The sequence below is a fragment of the Pelobates fuscus genome, chromosome 5 (assembly GCF_036172605.1).
Source record: "Pelobates fuscus isolate aPelFus1 chromosome 5, aPelFus1.pri, whole genome shotgun sequence".
Lineage (NCBI taxonomy): Eukaryota > Metazoa > Chordata > Amphibia > Anura > Pelobatidae > Pelobates > Pelobates fuscus.
This window is the reverse complement of record NC_086321.1, coordinates 235,112,766-235,139,693: the sequence shown is the minus strand read 5'-3', so window position 1 is coordinate 235,139,693 and position 26,928 is coordinate 235,112,766.

The window sequence follows — 26,928 nt, the reverse complement described above, 5'->3', positions numbered from 1 at the left end:
GGCACAGTGTCACACCAGTGCAACTCATATCTGGTGTAACAGTAGTGTACATTAAAAAAAAAAAATACAATTTTGACTGTAATAAATTGAATAGCAGTTAGTTGTCTGCCAGCTTCTGTGTCAGGCTCACAGCGTATACTGTGCCCACTCGCCCACTGCCACCACTCATATCTGGTGTCACAATAGCTTGCATTTAACAAAAAAAAACTTTTTGGACTGTAATATAATAGCAGTCAGTTTCCTTCACAAGTGTGCGTTTCAGGGCCCGCCAGGGCACAGTGTCACACCAGTGCAACTCATATCTGGTGTAACAGTAGTGTACATTTGTAAAAAAAAAAAAAAAAAAATGACTCTAATAGATTGAATAGCAGTTAGTTGTCTGTCAGCTTGTGTGTCAGGCTCACAGCGTATACTGTGCCCACTTGCCCAGTGCCACCACTCATATCTGGTGTCACAACAGCTTGCATTTAACAAAAAAAAACTTTTTGGACTGTAATATAATAGCAGTCAGTTTCCATCACTAGTGTGCGTTTCAGGGCTTGCCAGGGCACAGTGTCACACCAGTGCAACTCATATCTGGTGTAACAGTAGTGTACATTTTTTAAAAAAATACAATTTTGACTGTAATAGATTGAATAGCAGTTAGTTGTCTGCCAGCGTGTGTGTCAGGCTCACAGCATATACTGTGCCCACTTGCCCAGTGCCACCACTCACTCACTGGTGTCCCATTAGCTTGCATTTTAAAAAAACTAAACTTTTTTGACTGTAATATAATAGCAGTCAGTTTCCTTCATGAGTGTGCGTTTCAGGGCCTGCCCAGTGCCACCACTCACTCACATCTGGTGTCCCAATAGCTTGCATTTAAAAAAAACTAAACTTTTTGGACTGTAATATAATAGCAGCCAGTTTCCTTCACGAGTGTGCGTTTCAGGGCCTGCCCAGTGCCACCACTCACTCATATCTGGTGTCCCAATAGCTTGCATTTAAAAAAAACTAAACTTTTTGGACTGTAATATAATAGCAGTCGGTTTCCTTCACGAGTGTGCGTTTCAGGGCCTGTCAGGGCACAGTGTCATACCAGTGCCACTCATATCTGTTGTCACAGTAGCTTGCACGCATAGAACCACTAATCGAAAAAAAAATGACAGGCAGAGGCAGGCCACCCCACAGGGGCCGTCGTGGTCGTAGTGCTGTGATTCCCTTTGGCCCTAGAATAATGCCCAGTGTTCAGAGATCACGTACCCTGAACTTGAAAAGTTCTGAGGACATAGTTGACTGGCTAACACAGGACACCCAATCTTCTACAGCTTCCGCTCGGAACCTCGACGCACCATCCTCCTCCAGCTTAGCTTCGGGCACCTCTCAAGTTACCACTCGCCCGCCTGCCGCCACCACCAACACTAACACCACAGCCGCTTCACTTGGTATGTCAGAGGAGTTACACATCAGTTGGAAGAGAAGTGATGCACAACCATTATTGCCAGAGGATGTAGATAACAGGGATATGTCTCAGTCAGGCAGCATTACACACATACGGTGTGATGATGGTGATGTTGTACCCACTGCTGCTTCCTTTGCTGAGTTGTCAGATACAAGTGAAGCGGTTGATGATGACGATGCGTCCGTGGATGTCACGTGGGTGCCCGCTAGAAGAGAAGAAGAACAGGGGAAAAGTTCAGATGGGGAGACAGAGAGGAGGAGGAGGAGACGAGTTGGAAGCAAGGGGAGGTCGTCGCAAGGAGCTAGTGGCACAGTCAGACAGCATGCATCGGCACCCGGGGTCAACCAGACAGCATGCCAATCAACGCATGCTGTTGCCACCACCAGAATGCCATCATTGCAGAGCTCAGCATTGTGGCATTTGTTTTGTGTGTCTGCCTCTGACAACAGCGATGCCATTTGCAACCTGTGCCAAAAGAAACTGAGTCGTGGGAAGTCCAACACCCACCTAGGTACACCTGCTTTGCGAAGGCACATGATGGCACATCACAAACGCCTATGGGATCAACACATGAGTACAAGCAGCACACAAACTCAAAGCCGCCATCCTCCTCCTGGTCCAGCAACTTCAGCCACGTTAACAACTGCTGTCCTCCTTGCCCCCTCTAAACCATCCGCACCTCTGTCTCTCGCCTTGAGCAGTTCCTGCTCATCTGCCCACAGTCAGGTGTCTGTCAAGGACATGTTTGAGCGTAAGAAGCCAATGTCACAAAGTCACCCCCTTGCCCGGCATCTGACAGCTGGCTTGACTGAACTCTTAGCCCGCCGGCTTTTACCATACAAGCTGGTGGAGTCTGAGGCGCTCAAAAAATTTGTAGCTATTGGGACACCGCAGTGGAAGGTACCCGGCCGAAATTTCTTTGCACAAAAGGCATTCCTCAACCTGTACTCGATTGTGCAAAAGGAAGTAATGGCATGTCTGGCACACAGTGTTGGAGCAAGGGTCCAAATGACCACTGATACCTGGTCTGCAAAGCATGGTCAGGGCAGGTATATCACCTACACTGCTCATTGGCTAAACCTGCTAACGGCTGCCAAGCATGGAATGCGTGGCTCTGCAGAGGAGTTGGTGACACCGCCACGACTTGCAGGCAGGCCTGCTGCCACCTCCTCTACTCCTCCTACTCCATCCTCTTCCATAACCTCCTCGGCAGAGTCCTCTTCTGCTGCTGCGTCTTGCTCCACATAAACGGCACCCCCCCAGCTCCCCATGTACTGTTCCACATCCTGGATACGGCAGTGTCACGCCGTCTTGGGGTTGACTTGCCTGAAAGCAGAGAGTCACACCGGACCAGCACGCCTGTCCGCCCTGAACGCACAGGTGGATCAGTGGCTGACTCCGCACCAACTGGAGATCGGCAAAGTGGTTTGTGACAACGGACAAAATTTGTTGGCGGCATTGCATTTGGGCAAGTTGACACATGTGCCGTGCATGGCACATGTGTGTAATCTGATCGTACAACGCTTTGCGCATAAGTACCCGGGCTTTCAGGATGTCCTTAAGCAGGCCAGGAAGGTGTGTGGCCATTTCAGGCATTCCTACATGGCCATGGTGCACTTTTCCGATATCCAGCGGCGAAACAACATGCCAGTGAGGCGCTTGACTTGCGACAGCCCGACACGTTGGAATTCAACACTCCTAATGTTCGACTGCCTGCTCCAACAAGAAAAGGCCGTTAATGAGTATTTGTATAACTGGGGTGCTAGGACAGCCTCTGCGGAGCTGGGATTTTTTTTGCCACGTTACTGGACGCTCATGCGCAATGCCTGTAGGCTCATGCGTTCTTTTGAGGAGGTGACAAACCTAGTAAGTTGCACCGAAGGCACCATCAGCGACATCATACCATTTGTTTTCTTCCTGGAGTGTGCCCTGTGAAGAGTGCTGGATCAGGCCGTAGATGAACGTGAAGAGGAAGAGTTGTGGTCACCATCACCACCAGAAACAGCCTCATCAGCATCGCTTGCTGGACCTGCGGCAACGCTGGAAGAGGATTGTGAGGAAGAGGAGTCAGAGGAGGAATGTGACTTTGAGGAGGAAGAGGAAGACCAAACACAACAGGCATCCCAGGGTGCTCGTTGTCACCTATCTGGTACCTGTGGTGTTGTACGTGGCTGGGGAGAAGAACATACCTTCAGAAAGATCACTGAGGACGAGGAACAGGACATGAGTAGCTCGGCATCCAACCATGTGCAAATGGGGTCTTTCATGCTGTCGTGCCTGTTGAGGGATCCTCGTATAAAAAGGCTGAAGGAGAACGACCTGTACTGGGTGTCCACGCTACTAGACCCCCGGTATAAGCAGAAAGTGCCTGAAATGTTACCGAATTACGGCAAGTCGGAAATGATGCAGCAGTTCCAAAATCAATTAAAAAGTATGCTTTACACAGCGTATAAGGGTGATGTCACAGCACAACGGGAATCTAACAGGGGAAGAGGTGAAAGTAATCCTCATCTTCCCACGACCACGCCGGCAAGGACAGGACGCTTTACAGACGTGTTGTTGATGGAGGACATGCGGAGCTTTATAAGTCCTACGCATCTCCACAGCCCTTCGGGGTCCACCCTCAGAGAACGACTCGACCGACAGGTAGCAGACTACCTCGCCTTAACTGCAGATATCGACACTCTGAGGAGCGATGAACCCCTTGACTACTGGGTTTGCAGGCTTGACCTGTGGCCTGAGCTATCCCAATTTGCGACAAAAATTCTGTCCTGCCCCACTTCAAGTGTCCTGTCAGAAAGGACCTTCAGTGCAGCAGCAGGTATGGTCACTGAGAAGAGAAGTCGCCTAGGTCAAAAAAGTCTAGATTACCTCACCTTTATTAAGATGAATGAGGGATGAATCCCGAAGGGACTGACAGTGGGCGATACATTCGACTAAAAAAGGCCTGATAAGGGGGACTACTTAACACACCACTCCTATCTGGTGGCACATTAGATTGCACGTGCAGTGCCCCAAATTTGAAGTAGGAGGACCGACCAAGCCTCTTTTTCCATCTCCCACTTCCTAAAATCAATGTCTTATATACACGTCCCCTGATAGGGGACGTAACAGGGATTAAACTGCTAGGAATAGTACTACTTAACACACCACTCCTATCTGGTGGCACATTAGATTGCACACGCAGTGCCCCAAATTTGAAGTAGGAGGACCGACCAAGCATCTATTTCCATCTCCCGCTTCCTAAAATCGATGCCTTATATACACGTCCCCTGATAGGGGATGTAACAGGGATTAAACTGATAAGAATAGTACTACTTAACACACTACTCCTTTCTGGTGGCACATTAGATTGCACGCGCAGTGCCCCAAATTTGAAGTAGGAGGACCGACCAAGCATCATTTTCCATCTCCCACTTCCTAAAATCAATGCCTTATATACACGTCCCCTGATAGAGGACATAACAGGGATTAAACTGATAAGAATATTACTACTTAACACACTACTCCTATCTGGTGCACATTAGATTGCACGTGCAGTGCCCCAAATTTGAAGTAGGAGGACCGACCAAGCATCTTTTTCCATCTCCCGGTTCCTAAAATCGATGCCTTATATACACGTCCCCTGATAGGGGACGTAACAGGGATTAAACTGATAGGAATTGTATTACTTAACACACCACTCCTATCTGGTGGCACATTAGATTGCACGCGCAGTGCCCCAAATTTGAAATAGGAGGGCCGACCAAGCATCTTTTTCCATCTCCCGCTTCCTAAAATCGATGCCTTATATACACGTCCCCTGATAGGGGACGTAACAGGGATTAAACTGATAGGAATAGTACTACTTAACACACCACTATCTGGTGGCACATTAGATTGCACGCGCAGTGCCCCAAATTTGAAGTAGGAGGACCGACCAAGCATCTTTTTCCATCTCCCGCTTCCTAAAATCGATGCCTTATATACACGTCCCCTGATAGGGGACGTAACAGGGATTAAACTGATAAGAATAGTACTACTTAACACACTACTCCTATCTGATGGCACATTAGATTGCATGCGCAGTGCCCCAAATTTGAAGTAGGAGGACCGACCAAGCATCTTTTTCCATCTCCCGCTTCCTAAAATCGATGCCTTATATACACGTCCCCTGATAGGGGACGTAACAGGGATTAAACTGCTAGGAATAGTACTACTTAACACACCACTCCTATCTGGTGGCACATTAGATTGCACGCGCAGTGCCCCAAATTTGAAGTAGGAGGACCGACCAAGCATCTATTTCCATCTCCCGCTTCCTAAAATCGATGCCTTATATACACGTCCCCTGATAGGGGACGTAACAGGGATTAAACTGCTAGGAATAGTACTACTTAACACACCACTCCTATCTGGTGGCACATTAGATTGCACGCGCAGTGCCCCAAATTTGAAGTAGGAGGACCGACCAAGCATCTATTTCCATCTCCCGCTTCCTAAAATCGATGCCTTATATACACGTCCCCTGATAGGGGATGTAACAGGGATTAAACTGATAAGAATAGTACTACTTAACACACTACTCCTTTCTGGTGGCACATTAGATTGCACGCGCAGTGCCCCAAATTGGAAGTAGGAGGACCGACCAAGCATCTTTTTCCATCTCCCGCTTCCTAAAATCGATGCCTTATATACACGTCCCCTGATAGGGGACGTAACAGGGATTAAACTGATAAGAATAGTACTACTTAACACACTACTCCTATCTGATGGCACATTAGATTGCATGCGCAGTGCCCCAAATTTGAAGTAGGAGGACCGACCAAGCATCTTTTTCCATCTCCCGCTTCCTAAAATCGATGCCTTATATACACGTCCCCTGATAGGGGACGTAACAGGGATTAAACTGATAAGAATAGTACTACTTAACACACCACTCCTATCTGGTGGCACATTAGATTGCACACGCAGTGCCCCAAATTTGAAGTAGGAGGACCGACCAAGCATCTTTTTCCATCTCCCGCTTCCTAAAATCGATGCCTTATATACACGTCCCCTGATAGGGGACGTAACAGGGATTAAACTGATAAGAATAGTACTACTTAACACACCACTCCTATCTGGTTTCACATTAGATTGCACACGCAGTGCCCCAAATTTGAAGTAGGAGGACCGACCAAGCATCTTTTTCCATCTCCCGCTTCCTGGGTGGAGGAAGAGAGACCTTCAATGACATCAGTGAGGACATGGAATGGGACATGGCTAGCTTGGTACCCAACCTTGTGCAAATGGGGAGTTTGCGGTTGTGCAAATGGACTGTTTGCGGTTGTTTGCGGTGCGTTAAACGGGGAGTTTGGTCTGTCACTGTGAAGAGGGCGTAACCCTTACACTACCTGATCGATACAACATCATACCTGATGTTTTAAAGCATGTTATTCCAAACAATTTAGGAATATTAGGTGATTTATGCCCTTTATGGATTAAAACCAGACTCTGCATCAACTATGTAATTTTCCATGGGAGTTTTGCCATGGATCCCCCTCCGGCATACCACAGTCCAGGTGTTAGTCTCCTTGAAACTACTTTTCCATCACTATTGTGGCCAGAAAGAGTCCCTGTGGGTTTTAAAATTCGCCTGCCCATTGAAGTCTATGGCGGTTCGCCCGGTTCGCCCGTTCGCGAACATTTGCGGAAGTTCGCGTTCGCCATTCGCGAACCGAAAATGTTATGTTTGCGACATCACTAAATAAGAGTCTATGACACAATGCCATACACATGGATACTGGAATGCTTGGCTCTCTACAGGGTCAGCAAGACAATATATATATATAAAAAGATAGCTCCTTGCTGCTGCTGAAGTACAAGGATATGCCCATACCAGAGGTGCTGGAAACAGCTAAACAAAGACTGACAGCACTTGCAACCAGACTGAGCAGATTTTATATATATATATATATATATATATATATATATATATTATAATATATATATATATACCACAAGATGTCTTCTTTCTTCCAATTCGTCTGCTCTTCAGCCCATAAACAGTAACTCAACTAATGAAAAAAAACTAAAAAAACTAAACCAATTGTCATCTTCAAATTAATGCATCTTCACCCATGGGTGGCTTGCTGCAGACTGAGCTCTAATAACAAGAAAAGCCTTTATATAGGTTTTCACACATTATGTAAGCTATTAAACATGGGGAAAGTCCACATGTTTTGCAATATGAATAAGAGTACTCTGATTGGTTGACCAGTAAATCAACCAATCAGAGTGCTAAGAGAGCAAAGCCTCACTTTTCTTCTGACTGCCAGCCCAGCTAGTTTTAACATGTTAAAAGATATGTCACCATGGCAGGTGGGGGCATAAGGAGATTTAAAACCTCACATACGGTAATATGTGGGTCTTATTAACCCCCATAGACTTTCATCTATTTACTTGTTTGTATTTATTTTTTTTACCTTTTTAATATGGTGGCTGGCCAAAACCCTGATGAAAAATAAAAAGTGATGCAAAAAAATAATCCTAATTAGCCCCGGGAGGGCACTGCACGGAATGAGGTTGAAAGATAGGGAAAGCCTTTATATAGCTTCCCAGTCACTATTAATTATAGTGAGCAGCTGCTGGTTGTTCACAGCATGACAGGTGGTGGCATAAAGAATGTTATTATTATTATTATTATTTTCTTATTTTTAAAGCGCCAGCAAATTCTGTAGCACTGTACAATAGGTTTATATATCTGACTTGTATTAATATTGGGATCATATTGAACCCATAGACATTTTTACATTCATTATAATTATTTTATTTTGTTTACATTTTATTGTTACGCTTGTCAGCCAGATGCCACATGATTAACCCTTGCATCATTGTGGGGTTTTATTTTTTTTGGTGGGGGATTTGAATGGCTCAGACTTTTAAAATCATAATCATGAAGCATAAGAAATGTCTTATCCATTGACTATTTTGTTTGTTTCGTGATACATATATTGTTTGTTTCAGAGTTAAAAATTTCGGACAACTTGACGAAATTCAGTTGAACCGCTATTCTTCTGAAATCGAATGCACAAGTCTAATAATAAATATATCATGTACAGCAGTATATATGAGGAATGCTTTTGTTGCTTTTTGATCTCATCGCAATTAATAAGCCTAACACTAAAATTCTGAGATTTCTTACTCTGAATAGCCACATGAAGCAAAAACAGTATTAGTTTATTCAAATCTTAAAACAAAATGCGGTGGCATTAAAGAGCTCATTAAAAAAAAGAATACTGTGAAGGGATCTTATTCAAATGCAAGCAGGAAACTTACAAAGGGACAATGCCGCTTTCTGAATTCTAATATTTTGCACTGCAGTATGGAGGGATATCTAAATGCAATATTTCAGAGCTAGTATGTCTAGATATTTCTGGTAGGATATTTTAAAAGTTTTCTCAGGATAATTAAATGTTGTAGAGTTAGAGCAATATATTCAGGAATTAAAGGAGCAGTCTTGACATCCTCCTGTTTGTAGATGCCTTAGACATTGTTATTATTATAATTAGTTATTACTTCTATGTGTAGTTTAAGTGAATGTTCTCTGTTGAATGTCACTCCTAGCCAATTTTCTGGTTGGGGAATTGGTTTGTAAGAGTTAGGATTAGCAACTTGATGTCTTAGACCTCCTAATTTGAAAGTGATTAGCCAAATGTATCAATCCAACATGACTGACACCTAGCACCACAGCGACTAGAGATTGATACAAATTATTCCCTATTATACTTACAGATTTTTTGCTACCTTTGCTACATATTTATAATATTGTTTAGAACAAAGCACTGTTCCCACGAACTTTCTGTACATCCTTTCTGAAATATTCTCTATAGCAAACTCAGTGCCCAAATCGGGCATCAAATGGTGACTAACAGCACTGGATTTTACAATTTGCTTGAATAAAGATTACAATAAAGTGTAATGCATTACAATAAATTATATTTTTTACACAAGCCAGTAACCTCAATACACAGAAATACACGTAAAAAATACTTAAATAAGCCAATACATCACTATTTACTGCAAGACCATTTAATTTCACATGTTCTCAAGCACTGGCCATATAATGAAGTTAGTTTGTAATACTCTAGATAATTAATTCCCAGGAGACTCATAGATTTGCTTTCAATAGTAAATTAAAATCTGGGTCTGAGCAGGCATCCTATATAAAAAAAAAGGTTCTTTGAACAAAAAAATAAGAAGACGATGGTGAATTAGACAGTAGAATCAATGAATTCCTAGCATAAAACAAGTGAAGTAATTACTATTGCTTGTTAATTGCCTCTAATAAAATGTACTGCTGCACTTACATAAAGGCTTACATGATAGTGTCTTAACTCCTGCCACTTTCATTTTAAAAGAAACCCCCGTTGTAACAACCATTTACAGTCTAAACATCAATGTGCTGAGTTTCGTAAAAGTAAAAAAAATAAACCTTGAACAAAATAAAAGTAAGCCTTATAAAATATATCAGAGCATTGTGTTTTGAAGGAATCCAATGACGCATCAAGTCATTTCTTATGCAGCCATAAAAATGTCCATAAGATAAATTGTTTATATATATATTTTATATTACACACATTTAAAAAGTTTAAGTACAGTAATGAAATGTAAAACCCACAAAGCTTATTGAAGATAATAAGTAACAGAAAGATGTTTAGCTATTATTTTTTTGAGTATGCATTTTTTCTTTTTATAACAGGATTCATTTTTAATTGGCAGCAAAGCTAGACAATGATTTAGAGGTTATTTAAAGGAATGCTTCGGGCCAATATAAACAAGGAGAACCATAACATGTAATTTTACAAAATGTTCCATGTTTATGATATATAGGAACGCCCAGACTCTACTTTTTTTGTGAAGTGATCATCCACAGCTAGGAAATGATGAGAAGATCTCTCAGCTAACCCCATTCTTTACATTGCTTTCAGTGGAAGTCCTGTAAATACTATATTTGTGCATGGCAAAAACATTGTGTTCACATGAATTGATTCATAAGAGAACAAGTTGGTTCGGACAGACTGAATCTCACCCATGTGGAGTTTGTTTTGATTCGGATGTATTTTGTTCATGTGATGGTTTAAAGAAAAATGAATTGTACAAATCAAAATGGCTTATATATTAATATGTAATTTTTTTGGTCAGATTTATCTAGATGAAGAAACAGAAGTTCTTCAAACTAAACTTTGAGGCTAAGTAACACATAGGGTTATCTCTCTAGGACATCCAAATACAAGTCTAATACATAGGGTTAACTCCCTAGCACACACCTCTAGCCATGGGTATATCAGGGTAGTTCCACAATCCACCTGTGCTGGAGCTTACTGCTATCTGCCTTCTTAACTGGCATTTCCCTTACTTCTGCTACTATGGAGATCATGTTTCTGATTCTCTACCAGCCCTCGGGTTCTCTCCTCACCTGCAAAGGACTGCAAGATGTCAGGATTCAACTCCCACCATGGTCCCTTTCTGCTTGCTTTTTTTTTTGACAACCTTTTTTTAGTAGTTATATCATAAAAGATATTTTTAAGAAAATCAATAAAAACATGCAGGAAAAACAAGAACTTTCTTGTACACACAAAGATAGCTTGAATGTCAAAATCAATGTGGGTACATCTGTGTGACAATATATGGCATTTCACTCGCTGTGATGTATTAGACCATTTAAACTCAAATGGGGTCCCAGTCAGTATCTCATGGCAGTAAAGGATTGGTGTCAGAAACCTCTATGGAGTGGTCTATTTGTGAGAACTATTAGGGAGCCCAATGAAATTCCAGCAGTCTAAAAGCAAACCATAATCATCGAAGACAGTATGTTTATCTATCTATTTATCTTTTGTGTTATGAAAGTTATATGTATTAAAAATAACATAACAGTTTTATTGTATTTGTAGGGAAGGTATAAGAGGGAAGGAATAAGAAGGAGAGAAAAAAGGGGGTTCCCTATGGATGTCTTTGTTAAACATCTGATGTGTATGGGGAGGTGAAGAGGCAAGAACCTCCATGTATTTAAAGTCCCAACCATACCTGTGGATTAAGCATATATTAAAAGCGGTATCAGCCAGTGTGACTGTCAATCTAAATCAGTCAGTTCTGGTAATATAGTCAAGCCAAGGGGCCCTGGTTATGGTGTATTTTTCAGATCGACCCCTATGGATAGCAGCTAGAATTTCCGTATCATAGATCTCTTTGACCTTAACACGTAACTCAAATATTGTCACAGGTCAGCGCAGAGCAGAGGGCCCAGCAGACCAATATGTGCCAGGCAAAAAAGGCATTGTTAGTTGGATCTACAAATAGAGGGCAGCGTAGAAAAATAAATTTTGCTGCTTTCAAGACTTTTGTGGATGGAGAAATGGAGAACAATGGACAACTATCTACAGGATTTTGAGAGGCAGTGCACTCTGGAAGGGTTAGAGCAAGAACATTGGGCTCCGATATTAAGCAGCAAACTCGTACTCCCTTACTCCCACGACTATGAGCGGGTAAGGGACATCTTGCTAGCCTGGTATGCTGTCACCCCGGAAGTGCAGAAAGTTCAGAGGATTGAGAAAGGGGAGCCGAGACTCCTATGCGGGATGGACCTTCCAAAAGCATCGGGCGGCCAACAACTGGATGAAAGTCTGTCAGCCAAACACATTCGGGGGTGCTTTACAATTAATATTATTGGAACATTTCTTTGATCACTCTCCTATGGAAATCAGACACTGGGTAAGGGCTCAGAAGTCGGGCACAGTTGAGGAAGCCGCTCCCGGTTGGCCGATCAACACTAAGATGGGCGGAAAATGAACCAGGTGGAGGGCAGCCAGGTTTTAAGCTTTCCTATCCACCCCCAGGGCCTCCACCCCCCACATACACACCAACAATGCCTTTAGCACCCATTCGGGGCCCTGATGCCCTTTGTTACAACTGCCAGCAACACAGCAATCTGAAACAGAACTTTCCCCACCAAAACCGGGGGAACTGGGAGCGTCCAGCACCACAACCTGCTCGGACTGCAGTCCATTGCTACAGCAAGGAGGCAGCCCCAACCCGCAAACAGTGAAGCATCTTGCATGAGAACAATCCTAGTACAGGCGGCCGGGGACAACCGAGAGCATCATCGGCAATGGGTTGCTGTTGATGGACAGGAAGCCAGAGGGCTAGGAGACACGGGCGCCACACTTACCCTTGTCCAATTGCATAATATATGAGCCTGCAATGGTACGGGTGGTGGGAGGGGCTATCCATAAACTACCCACAGCCCAAGTACAGTTAAACTGGGGGACCAGAGCCAAGCACTTGGACATGGGCATCATGCAGGAATTACATCATCTGCTTTTGGGGAATTACATCATCTGCTTGATTTCCCAGCTCACCCAGCCTGAACTTGAGGAGACGTATCCCGTGACGACTCTGTCCCAAGCCCATCGGGGAATCTCGCACTCTGAGGAACCGCCCTCCCTTGATCGAAGTCCCTACCCTGTTCTGGGGTACCCCTCTGGGTTTTGGGGAGGAACAGAAGGTAGATCCCACTCTAGAGGGGTACAGGAAGGAGGCAGCATCCCCCCAAGGGGACATTTTGCAGGTAGGGTTTGAGTGGAAGAAGGGTCTCTTGCACCGAGTGACAGGGGAAGTTGGGAGGGGGGCAGCGCGGATCCCTAAAAAAACAATTAGTAGTGCCCTTTAAATACAGGGTGGAGCTACTTAAGCTCATCCATGATATCAGTAAGTAGTTATTTCCCTGTCTCGCCTATCTTCCTTCAAAGATATAAAAAGAAGGGTATGAGAGGCAGAGGCAAGGAAAGTGTGGTCAGGTGGTGGTGCCAGCTCCACCAAGGGCTTGTACCCACCAATGAATTTATAGAGAGAACAGGAGGAGTCTCCCCTAGGAGAGATCTGCTGCTGGCAAATTCAAGAATAAAACAACTTATATAGAAAGCTAACCCACCAGTCCTAGAAGGTGTGGCAAATATAGAGAAGGGACAAAAATAATAAGAAGCAGGAGTGTATGCTTCTTATTAACTTAACATGTGTCCTTTGTAGAAAAAAATGTAAAATAAAAATATCTCTTTATTGGGTCCTTTTAAAATAAAGTAAACAAAGGAATACTGTATTGAGTCTCCCCCAAGTATGGCTAGTGATATGAAACAATAGTGATACTTCCTTTAAATCTATAGGTTTAGGCAAGAACCTGCGCAGGATAGAGTAATGCTTGGATCTAATATATAGATATAGAGATGTGTTGCACATAAATCACTATAGTGATATAGGTGTATGTTTCACATAAATCAGCATTTACTCTTAAATATTGGCTTCTATCCAGGAGAGATTAGCTATAATAGCGTAAAGAAAAGCGGGACAGAGAAGGAGTTCTTGAAAAGAAATTCTCTAAGCTAGTCCCTGGTTCTCCTGTAACACCTTCGAATGTGTTCTGTGCAAAGCCTAACTAATGCGGTTGTTCGTCTGCCTAAACCCCCATTGCCGTGCTATCTAGGAAAGAGCACACAGTCTGAACTTAAAATTGGTCTAAATACCCATAGTGAAATAAAGGTGTCCCTTAGTGAAAAGAAAAAGTGAGTGAAGAGAGCGAGCTGAAGCCCGACGCGCGTTTCAGTGTACAATGACACCTTCGTCACCTTCGTCCTTTCTACAAAGGACACCTGTTAAGCTAATAAGAAGCATACACTCCTGCTTCTTATTATATTTGTCCCTTCTCTATATTTGCCACACCTTCTAGGACTGGTGGGTTAGCTTTCTATATAAGTTGTTTTATTCTTGAATTTGCCAGCAGCAGATCTCCCCTAGGGGAGACTCCTCCTGTTCATCCATGATATCACCTTAGCTGGACATCTGGGTGTGCGGAAGACCAAGGGCTGGCTCACCCAGGCCTTCTTTTGGCCAGGCGTCACACGAGACTTGCAGGAGTATTGCAGGACATGTGATGCCTGCCAAAGGGTGAGACAGAGGGGTGACCATGCCAAGGTCAAACTTCGCCCTTTGCCCATAATTGTGGAACCGTTCCACTGGGTAGGCCACGTCCCCGAGCTACATCCTCACAGTAGTGGATTATGTTGCAAGATATACAGAGGCTGTAGCCCTTTCCAATATCGAAGCAGAGACTGTGGCAGAGGCCCTAGTAGCGTTCCCTCAGGAGATGATGTCTGATCACGGGACGCAGTTCACCGCAGCTGTGACCCAGCAGTTATGGCAGAGTTGTGGGGTCAAGTTCAGCTCCCCCTAGCATCCCCAGACCAACGGGCTCTGTGAGCATTTTAATGGCACCCTTAAACAGATGCTTAGGACATTCACAGAGTCCGATGGACACTGGGAAAGGTTCCTCCACATCTCCTGTTTTAAAAAAGTATTGGGACCCCAGGACCTCATACGGGAGCACTGGGAGGGACCCCTATCGTACCATATGTACTGGAGTTTCGGGACCAGTTGCAGACTCTCACTGAATCAGTTCAGGAGATCAGGTCCTGGAAATCGGCCAGAGAGTGCTGGACAAGACAAGACAAACTTCAAGTGGCCTGGCAAGGACAGTTCAAGGTGGTGGAGCGGATCAGCGACACCACCTACATAGTAGGGAAATGTTCTGATGAGAGGGTCAGGAGAGCCTTTCACGTAAACATGCTAAAACCCTACTTTGAGCGAGTTGAGGAAGTGGCGGCTGTATGCGCCCTGTCAAATGAGGATAGCAAAAGACTTCCTCCCCCCCCTCCCCAGGAATAATAGAGCAGGTAAAACTAAACCCCATACAGAAAGCAAGGCAACTCAACTCCTTCAGGAATATTGGGAAGTATTTTCCACGTTGCCAGGGTACAACACTGCTGCGGTCCATCGAGTGGAAACCCCTCTTCGGCAACAGCCATATCGTATTCCTAATGCAGTTAGAGCTGGAAGGAGATTCAAGAATGCTGGAGTTAGGGGTCATTGAGCCCTCCCAGAGACCATGGCCTTTACCGGTAGTGCTGGTTCCGAAGCGAGATGGCATGACTTGCTTCTGTATCGACTACCAGAAGCTGAATGACTGGACCATTACCGAAGCCTACCCCATGAACTGAACGATTGCATGGCGGTGAGGGAATTACTTGAGAACCATAGACTTGTGCAAAGGATATTGGCAATTCCTTCTGGACTCTGCCACCATCCCAAAGTCAGCATTCGTCATCCCATTCGGGCTATACCAGTTTAACCCCTTAACCCCTTAAGGACACATGACATGTGTGACATGTCATGATTCCCTTTTATTCCAGAAGTTTGGTCCTTAAGGGGTTAAGGACCAAACTTCTGGAATAAAAGGGAATCATGACATGTCACACATGTCATGTGTCCTTAAGGGGTTAAGGTCATGCCGTTTGGGATGAAGTATGCCCCGGCTACGTTTCAGCGGATGGTGGACCAACTCTTAGATGGGCTACAGGTCTTTGTGTGTGCTTATTTAGACGACATACCAGTCTACAGCAGCACATAGAAGGACCACCTGAAGCACGTGTCTATGGTATTGAAGCAAATTCAGGCTGCTGGTCTCACGCTGAAGCCCAAGAAGTGTCACGTAGGTATGGCCGAGGTACAGTACCTCAACTACTGGGTGGGTTCAGGCAAGCAGCGGCCCGAACCCGTTAAGGTAGAAGCGATCACTAACTGGCCCCAGCCCCGGACAAGTACTCACGTACTAGCATTCTTAGAGATGGCGGGTTATTATAGAAAAATTTGTCCTCACTAAGAGGTCCCTTACCAAGCAGGTAGTATGATCCCGGAGTGCAAAGCTGCCTTCCAGAAAATAAAGAGAGCGCTGAGCAAGGCACCTGTGTTGGCCGCCCAAAACTATGCTAAAAGAATTCTTGTCCACACAGATACCTTCATGTTTCGGCTGAGAGCCGTGTTGAGTCCAGGGGCGGGATGTCGGGATGGAGCACCTGGTGGCACATCTTATTTGCAAACTGATCCCGAGAGAAGTAAGCTATGCCACCATGCCTGACTCTTGTATGAACCTTGGAGAAACTCCAACCATACCGCTACGGTCATTCCTACACTCTGATGGCCGATCATAACCCCCTCGTATGGCTCAAACGCATGGCTGCAGACAACCCCCGTTTGCTGCAGTGGAGCCTGGCACTGGAGCCCTACAACTTTATGATGCAGTATAGGCCAGGCAAACAAAACACTTATGCAGACGGTTTATCCCGACTAACTGACCTGGAGCCTTAATTGTTCACCTGGACATCCCCGAGCCAATTTGGTAGAGTCTAGGCAGGCATGCTGATCGATGGAACTGGGGGGGATGCGATGTGACAAAACTACATACTTGGGGTACTCATTGTATATTGTTGTGGGTGGGCCCGTCCATGGCTACAGATCACTTTTTGCACCAGGGGCAGTAATTACTACATGGCCGCCATTTGGGATTGAATTTCCACATGGTAGCCCCAAAACAAGCCAGCAGGACTTGGTTGTCGAGTGTCTGGTTCCCTTTGGCAGACCTCGACCCCGCGACTCCCCCAGAACCTGATTCCCGGACATTTAACCCATTTCCCATATCTCTAAGGGAGCGTTACTCTACAAGGCGACTCCCAATAACCAATTGACATATCGCTATTATGGACACCCAAGGATCTTTCCCCTTTTTGGGTTGAAAGAGAGACTTTCGAACTGACCGATCGAGTACCTCGAACTTGTGGAACTATTGTGGCCATCCGCCTTGCGTGCGGTCGGTCAAACCTTTGAGACAATGGCGATTCTGCTGGATACCTGGGATCAGAGCACTATTTTGGCAGATTGGTTTCTCTGAACCCAGCTATATGGCCATGTAATATATGTGGGGGTTCGGGTACATTTTTATGTAATTTTTCCCTATTTTCATATGTTGGTATATTTTGCTGAGTCATGGTGACTCAGCATTTCATGTGAGCCAGTTGTGGGAGTTCCCGTGGGTGTGTAGGTTGTAACTCTGACTTGCATAAAAAGCGGCCATCTGGCCTGAATAAAACATTCTTGTGGTACCCTTCATCTAGTCTTGACTGATGCTTGGGTATGTGATTGCTGTGGTGCTGTGTTTCTTCTCCTTGCTCCTTAGGATTTCGGAAATGATTGACTCAGCACTCCAGGCAACAAGGGCTATAATCACAAAATCCCTAGCCAAGTTGGGAGTGCTGGAAGGAATGGGGTCTCGAGATACCAGAATTCCTAACACCCATTTCCACCCATCAACTAAGTCGGGAGAGCGCCAAGTATCAGAACTCTATCCCTCCAGGGTTATGTCACCTGTGCTCTCGAATGTAGTAATTCACAGGGGTCATGATATTGGCAATAAAGTCGTCAATGCAAGTCATCCCAAGGTCGTAACCCTTGTGTCTCCACCCGATCTTTGGTTTTACTTTTTTTTCTGATAAAGTGAGATAAAACAACTAGTTAATCATATTTCAATCTATTGTTGTCACAATTCTTAAAACAAAAGTCCAGCATTTAGTAAATTAGGAAGAACTGGAGTACATGAGGTAACTTTATTTTGCATTTGCATTTGCAATGCACTTACAAATTTAGTAGTGGTTTGTCAAGATTACAAATTGATTTAGCCCGCAGAACTGTGTCACACCTAGGACTAAGGATAACGTATAACCGGACCTTAGAATGGCCAGACTTAACGTATCCAAGAATAGTCAAAATACTTGCCGAGGTCAGGAACACAGAATCATACACAAGGATGAAGGAAAGCCAAAAGTCAAGGATTCCAGAATTCAGGGAAGTCAAAACTAAGCCAAAGTCAAATACTAGAAAATCAAGATCAGGAACGCACTCCCAGATTACCGTCAAGATGAAAACAAGACAGGTCAATGAGCAAGAGGAGAATTGGGTTTAAATGCTCCTCCTGTGGACTTGATTGGCCATGACTGGTCTTTGACCCCAAAAGAAATGACCAGGTTTCCATGTGCATGATTGGTCCTCGGCACGACTTTTCCTGTCAGGACGGTAATGTTGCTCGGTACAACCTTTCCTGTCATGACAGTAAATGCCATTAACCATATTTTTATGTGTAGATGAATATATTACATGGTTGATGTTAATATAAAACTTTTTGTTTCATTTAGAAAGTGACTAAAACTTAAAAGCAACTTATTTGTTAATTTTCAAAGAAGCAAGGGTCATTTTTAAAATATACTTGTAACTTTACGAAAGCAGCTTGTACTTTCTAGACGAGCTTTCTACTCTGACCAGATTCCATCTGATAAAAACTAGAACTTTTATTCTAATTTGGTATTAAAACTAGAGACACTTATTACAGGAACAGTATGATCAGTGTTGGGGAGAAATGCAATCCATCTTGAAAAGTACATTATGTGTTCTTAAAATTCCTATTGTAATAAAAATAACTTTTTCCTTTGTAAGGGAAATTATTTTTAAAGTTTATTAACTCTTTTAAAATAAATGTGTAAGGGCACCTATTTTAGATTAAACTTGTAGATAGAAGCCTACATTATATTCTATGTTTAAGTTATTCAGTTAGAAATAAATCTCTACTTACATAAGGTGAATATACATTGTTATATCGACTTGTGCAGGTTGAAAATGTTGATTCTTATGAACTACTTCGGCAGAAAAAAATATTCGGGTAGGCAGAAATTATTTCATACCACTGTTCAGATCAGCCTAATTTTGGTTAAAAAAAATATTCAGAAAAGCTATTCAGGCAGCAAGAAAAGCAGGAAAATGCTGACTATGACTGTGCTGACACAATATTGCTTAGCCTAATTCCTAAACAATATCAGGCATTTTTGCTATTCCAATTTAATTTATAGAATTGATAGATTGATAGCTATGCTGCTCTGCAGATCCACTCACTACCTATATTATTCAGCACTATCTTCCTGATAAAAGAGAACTGCCGGGGAAGTACATATTGAATAGTAAGGGTCTTTATCAGGTCCTAATTTCTTACCACCACAATCACCAGAAGAAAGATTTTCATTCCCCCACATATTCAACAAAAAACATATGTTTTAACAAATATACTGGTAAGGTACTCTCAGACGAGGATCAATGACAAAATGCCAGTCAATCTACTATCTCCATTTCAAAGTTGTCTCAAATGCTAAAGGCAGTAGCTATCAATTAGTCTAAACCTAGTATTACACTAGAATCAATGACAAAGGTTGCCTCCCATTCTGAGAAAGGTAAAGCAAGGGAAAATGCATAATTGCTGGTCTTCCTCCTTCAGTAGCTGATGTCAAAGTGTCTGGCAGAATCCGGGTTTGAAGTACAGTTGTTTTATTGCTTCTCTTTTTTCCCCTCTATCAGTCATTGATCTGTTAACAAAAATTAACATTTAAATTAGTATTTTGTTCAGTCACCTGATCGGCCTGAATTCGGCAAAATTGCCGTTCGGACGAAACAAATCTCGAAGTCTAATGGTATATAATTTTCTCAAACCATTGCCATTTAAAACCTATACCTTACAAGAGAAAGGTGACTGATTTGTAGCAGTACTGCTTGCATATTAGCTCCTATTTATTCTGTGAAAACATAATATAAAATCATACATAGCTTGAACTTTTTATAGAGTGAATAAATTGCATCCCTAAACCTAATAGTGTTATGGCTCAGAAACTTCTATTAGAGAGAAAATCTAATAGGTTTACACATAATGGAAGTGCTCAAGTTAACACAAACACATTTGACACTCATCAAAACTCTGTTACTATATGGAACTTTTCATAAGGCTGAAAATCTGACTACGCTAAACAATTCAAACACAACCAAAATAAAATCGATTTAACAGTGAATATGCTTTCATCAATAAGTTAATAGTTTCAGTAAAAAATACATCAATATATACAAAAATGTATCAATTTAGGAGCTGAAGTGTGCTATTTATAATGCTTGCAAACGGCAGTAGTAACACACTGCCACCTACAGGTTATTATGCCTGGTAAACATTAAGCTAAGAAAAACATGAAATATTTTTTAAACACATAACTTGTCTTTGATACTTTGCAATAATGGCAATATAAAAGTGAAATATAGTAAAGTGGCAAATTTAGATTGACACTAAAGTTAGCCTTGTGTCTGATGTAGGGTTTAATATTGTATATACTTACAGGTGCACATGACTTAACTGCCATTTTTCTGTTTTTCTTCTTATTTGCAATGTGTGCCCTGATTGTGCCTGGACTAAACTGGAGTGTGATGTCTCTTGTTAAATCTTATAATTGACGTCTGGAAAAAAATGAAGCATGACACGGAAAAAGGTTAACACAAGTTATAAGTGATTTCCAATGTTTTATTCTAAGGTTTCCATAGTATTGGCAGTTTCTCTTTAAGTTTTCTAGTAATGGCTGTCTCTTGCAGTACACTCATTGAATACAAGCTAATACAAAGCAGGAGTTATTTCTTTAGATCAAACGCATTGATTCTATTTGATGTGATATGGAATGTGAAATTATATTAGACAATATTTCAGTATCTGTCAGTTGGTTTGATATACTATTACAATGTACAATTTTTCAATGTTGCTATATTTGGCACCATAGGACACGAACAATTAAATTAAAATTATATTTTCTCGCAAAGCTAAATATGCTTTGTAAGCAGCATCCAGATACTCTTCAGTAAATTTAGTAAGGTTATAATGATTGGTTGCCTAGTAACCTTATGGACTAAATCATGTATTGCCCTTAAACAAGCAGGGAAGATTTGGAAACCTATGTTGGCATAAATTAATATAAAGTACATTGCATGATATCAAGAGAGGTAATTTTACTTTGTCAGTTATTCAGCTCTCTATTGTTAGTTACTTAACTGCTACACTAAGATGCATATGATTATGTTATCTAGCTACTTTACTTGGGAGGGTTATACTGATCAAAATGATCAGGCTGATGTCCGGTGATACAAAAAAAAAAAAATAGCAATGTGCAGATGTTGCTTCCCTGATGGTCCCAGGTAATGTTTTAAGTTTTACCATATAAACCTATTTATATAAAAAAAAACCTTTATATAGACATAAACAAATACTCAATTTTCATATCTGCTACTGGTTTTAATGTTTTAAATATGCAATCTTTTAACTTTAATAAAGTATTTATATATCCAAGGACAATGATTATCTATAGACTTGTGCATGAACTGAAAATTTGGCTCTTCTGAATTGTTTTTGTAAAGGCTTGGTGGGGTGGAGGACACCCTAGGTCCCCACCTTTCATATTATTTAATAATCCCCTGATTAATTTAGTTTTGGCACTACTGTGTTAGCACGGGAACACTATTTCTCCCCACTTTATTATTTACTTATAGTTCCATCATGTGTCAGGTCCTCTCTTTATTGTTTTAGCCACTAGGCAGCAATAGCTTTATTGTATTAGTGACTGGGCAGCAGCTGCAAGTCTTTTGATTACAGTGAATAGTCACTGACGGCTCACTGACTGCATTGTGGGTAGGGGCATGAGGAGGGTTTTGATCCATCCTTAAAGGGACACTATAGTCACCAGAACAACTACAGCTTATTGTATTTGTTCTGGTGAGTAGAATCATTACCTTCAGGCTTTTTGCTGTAAACACTGCTTGTTTCAGAGAGAATGCAGTATTTACATTACAGCCTAGTGATAAATTCACTGGCCACTTCTCAGATAGCTGTTAGAGATCCTTCCTGGGTCATGACTGCCTAAAATGCATCCAAACATTCAGTATCTACTCCCTCTGCATGCAGACACTGAACTTTCCACATAGAGATTAATTCATTCAATGTATCTCTATGAGAAAATGCTGATTGGCCAGGGCTGTGTTTGAATCATTCTGGCTCTGCCCCTGATCTGCCTCTTTGTCCCTCTCAGCCAATCGTATGGGAAAGCATTGTGATTGGATCAGGCCACCACTTCTGATGATGTCAGCAGACAGCTTGTTTTTCTGAGGCAAACAGGATGCAGATCTACAGCTTAAGGCATGAATACAGTAAGATTTTGCTATATTTATGGAGGCAAGAGGGGCCCAGGGGGGCTAGAAGGTGGTTTTAACACTATAGGGTCAGTAATACATGTTTGTGTTCCTGACCCTATAGTGACCCTTTAATTTAAAACGGGGTCATCGGCTTTTATAAGTTGCCTAGTGTGACGAGACCAATCTCGCCACTGTGCATTGGAGGAGCCTGGTTGCCTGCCTGCTGTCTTTTGACTATGGACCGGCATTTAAATACGTTATTTTCCTATGCAGAAAGGTCTATGCATGTATTTCTGCCATGGTGTTCGGTAGATTCTCGGATTTACTGAATGAACTCATTTAACCCAGATAGCTATGCCATGGAGCCTATTTGTGTAATAAAATACTTTGACTCCATGGCAATTGAACTGTATGTGTGTGATCTGAGCGCCATTCAGTAATAATGTGTGCTCAGACATAAGCTATCTGGGGATATGTTGCATGTCTGTATTTTATGTAATGAATGTAACCTTGTGTATTTTAGTGTATTTTACTGTATTTTGCTACCATGTGGCTAATGGAGTTTTGCCTCTGTCCTTGGAGATAATTGGATTACTTCTCATATCATGCAGAGTTAAATTCAACCCATTTGGGGAAGGAAGTATCAGGGAGCAGAGCTTCCACATTTAAATGATTTCATTACAAGAAGGGATCCAGTAGCTCCCTCGTTGTCACTAAACAAATGATGAATGAGCAAATTACATTGTTGAATGTTTGTCCATCAAGCTATTTATTTTTCTTTATTTCATTTGAATTGCAATTAGTTAATTTGTGATGTGTACGAAAAACTAATTGGCTGAAATTTGGACAAATTAGCATTTATTCAAAAATGTATTAGATATATAACAATATTCTACCACCCCTCTTTCACCAGGCCTAGTAGTTTGCAGGTAATGGTGCAATTATGGTGAGTTAGGAACCCTGTGGATTGGATTAACTTTTTAGGTCTTAAATATTTTAGAAATACTGAGCTTCAAACAGGCTAAACTGTGGCTTATGTTTAACCCAGAACTAAAAAGTTAAAGTGTAGGTGGATGATATGCATATTTCAAAGCTCTTTATGTCCACCTGTCAATCTATTCAGATCAGAGTTTTCTGTGACTTGTAGTTTAATTATAAGCTTTATATTTTTAAATGCTATTAGCAGTCAACCCACAGACATTTTTTCTATGCTTCTGATGATATGTACAGGGCAGGGCAGGTGCAAGGATTTTTGGCTGCATAGGCAACAACGGATTTTGCCGCCATCCCACCCACACACACATTGGGTCCCTGGGTACTAATAGACATGTATAGCCACCTTCCTGCTGCTGGAAGCAACAGCAAGAAACCTCTGGTTAGTGCCACTGAGCATCACGTCTCTCATTGGCCCTCAGCTGAAGTCTCAATCAGCGAGGTCCTACATGGCTCAGCTTACCTCAGTGGCAGGAGTCTCTGGTAGCAGCCTTTTGAACATTAAAACCCTTCCTAAGCAATCACATTGTCCTGAAATTCACCCCTTGCCTCATAAAAATTGGAAGACCTAATTTCTATTCAACTAAAACCCTCCCATAGCCCCTTCCAAGTTTCTTATGTGCATCCAATTGAAAGAGTTTCCTGTTTTTTTTCTGTGACACTTGCAGAGGTACAGTCACACAAAACTCACTCACAGATAGGGACACACAGGCATACAAACACTCAGTTACACAGGAATATAAATTCATAAACAAATATGGTAGACATAAATTCAGACAAATACGTGACACATAAATTCAGACATATACATAACAAATACATACAAACACATTTAGTCTATATTCTTATAGTCAAATACTCACTATCAGGAATACTCTCATTCATAAATATGCATTCACAATCATACTTACACAATCACAGATGCATAACTATAGACACACTCTTAGATATATACCTATAGAGACATTCAGAGATGCACAAAACCATGCAAACACACTCAGATACAGACTTACAATTATGCATGCTGGGACATAAACACTCAATTATACATTTATACTCTGACACACACAGACAACGCACAAATTCACACACCCAGATACCCACACACAGTCACTTGTACAGACACAAGATCCACTCTCCGTCCATGTAGCTCCTCAGCACACAACGTACATTAAGTACCAGCAGTGTCAGATCCCTGCTAATACTGGGAAAATTCAGGTATAATTCAATAGTTTTGGCTCCTCTCTGTCTTTTAGGTCATTGTTAGTGGCCCCTGATTAATCAATGAGCTGGGTGCACCAATCGAAGTAAATTCTTCTCACAGCCCTCTAAATTGTAGCTAAATGACTGTACTCAACCAAGGTAATTTTCTCAGAATCCAACGGGCTACCGAGATTCTTTGAGAGAGATTTGCTGAAGCTAAAAATATTCTGATTAGGTCTTCCTGCATACCCCCCTGACAACACTTGTTGGCGCTAGGCTGTGCATGACCGATCACCACGTGCAGTGAAAGCACACATATCTGCAGTATGAGATGGGGATCATGCTGTGATTACACAATATGGAGTGCTCACAAAGTGGTCTGTGCTGTCTAAGCAGGGGAAATCCCTCTGCTGGTGTCATTATATCATTTATATCATTTTAAAATTCTGATATCATAAAATAATATTTTCAGTTTTATGACTAGCCAGAGATTGTTTTTTTTTCCTAGTGTTTTAACAACTTAGTGCTTAACATTATTTCATTAAAATTATATAGATGATATTTTACTAAGATATCCGTTTTGGATTTACCACAGCACTGCTGAGAAATATTGATGAAGGCCGTGTTGCTTTTTAATTCCTTTAGGGATATACATGATAAGCATCTAAAATTGCATTGTTTGTTCTACTGTTTTTTGTTTGTTTTGTTTTTTACAAAACAGGCCAATTCCACTTCTACAAAAAAACAACAACAATTATTTAGCATATACATAGAAGACAATTAGATAGAAATATATATCTATCCTTAAGACGTACAGCTTTTCAGATTTTATGATATTTTGTTTTGTTGAAAATTCAAACATAGATAACTATATAAATGTGAAAATACCCATTTTTTTCACTGTAGTAAAAGTGCTCTTATTTTTAAAGGAACACTATATGGTTAGGAACACATACATGTATTCCTGACCCTATAGTGTTAAAAATACCATCTAGCTCCCCTGGACCCTTCTTGCCTCTCTAAATATAGTAGAATCGTATTTGTTTTCAAGTCTGCAGCTGTTGCCTCTGCCCTTGACCTGCCTGTTATCTGCTGACATAATCAGAAGTGTTGTTCTGAGTCAATCACGATGATTCCCTATAGGATTGGCTGAGAAAGAATGTCAAGGAGGCAGATTAGGGGCAGAGCCAGCACAGCACAGTCATATCCAATCAGCATCTCCACATGAATTGAATCAATGTGGAAAGTTCAGTATCTGCATGCAGTGTGCAGCACTGCCTCAGGAAGCACCTCTAGTAGCTTTCCGAGGAGTGGCCAGTGGAGTTATCCATAGGCTGTAATGTAAACATTGCATTTTCTCTGAAAATACAGTGCTTACTATAAAAGCCTGAAGGGAAGGATTCTACTCTCCAGAACAAAAACAATAATCTGTAGTTGTTCTGGTGACTATAGTGTCACTTTAAAGATCATACTATTAACACCTATCTCTAACCTATGCTCAATTAATATCAGAGGTGGCTCTAGACTTTGGACGGCCTTTGGCAAAATTTGAACATGAGGCCCTCACTGACACCAATAATGAAACAAAATACAAACACTAATAAAATAAATTGTCCGGGGCCCTGGTTTCTAGTGGTGGGGACTCCTTCCTGTTTACCCTTTGCATGTGGCACTGTTTCCAGCCAGCGGGTGCTGGCATATCACTCTGCACACACAGGGCCGGCCTTAGGCATTTTGACGCCCTGTGCGAAAAATCTTCACAGCGCCCCCCCCCCCCCGTCCATCCATGTATGCTGTAATGTTTGTGTTGTCTGTGTATGTGATAGTAGGTGTGATGACTGTGTGTGATATGTATGCTATGTGTGATATTTGTAATGGGTGTATTAACAGTGTGTGATATGCGTGTATTGGTTGTATGTGACACACACACACACACAGAGTCAGACGGCCATACACACACACAGGAAGACATCCACACACACACACAGGCAGACAGTCATACACACACACACACAGACACACAAAGGCAGACAGTCTCACACACACACACACAGACACACACAGGCAGACAGTCAGTCATACACACAGACACAGACAGCCATACACACAGAGGCAGACAGCCATACACACAGAGGCAGACAGCCATACACACAGAGGCAGACAGCCATACACACCGTGGCAGACAGCCATACACACCGTGGCAGACAGCCATACACACCGTGGCAGACAGCCATACACACCGTGGCAGACAGTCATATACACACACACACAGGCAGACAGTCTCACACACACAGACACACACAGGCAGACAGTCAGTCATACACACAGACACAGACAGTAATACACACAGACACACACAG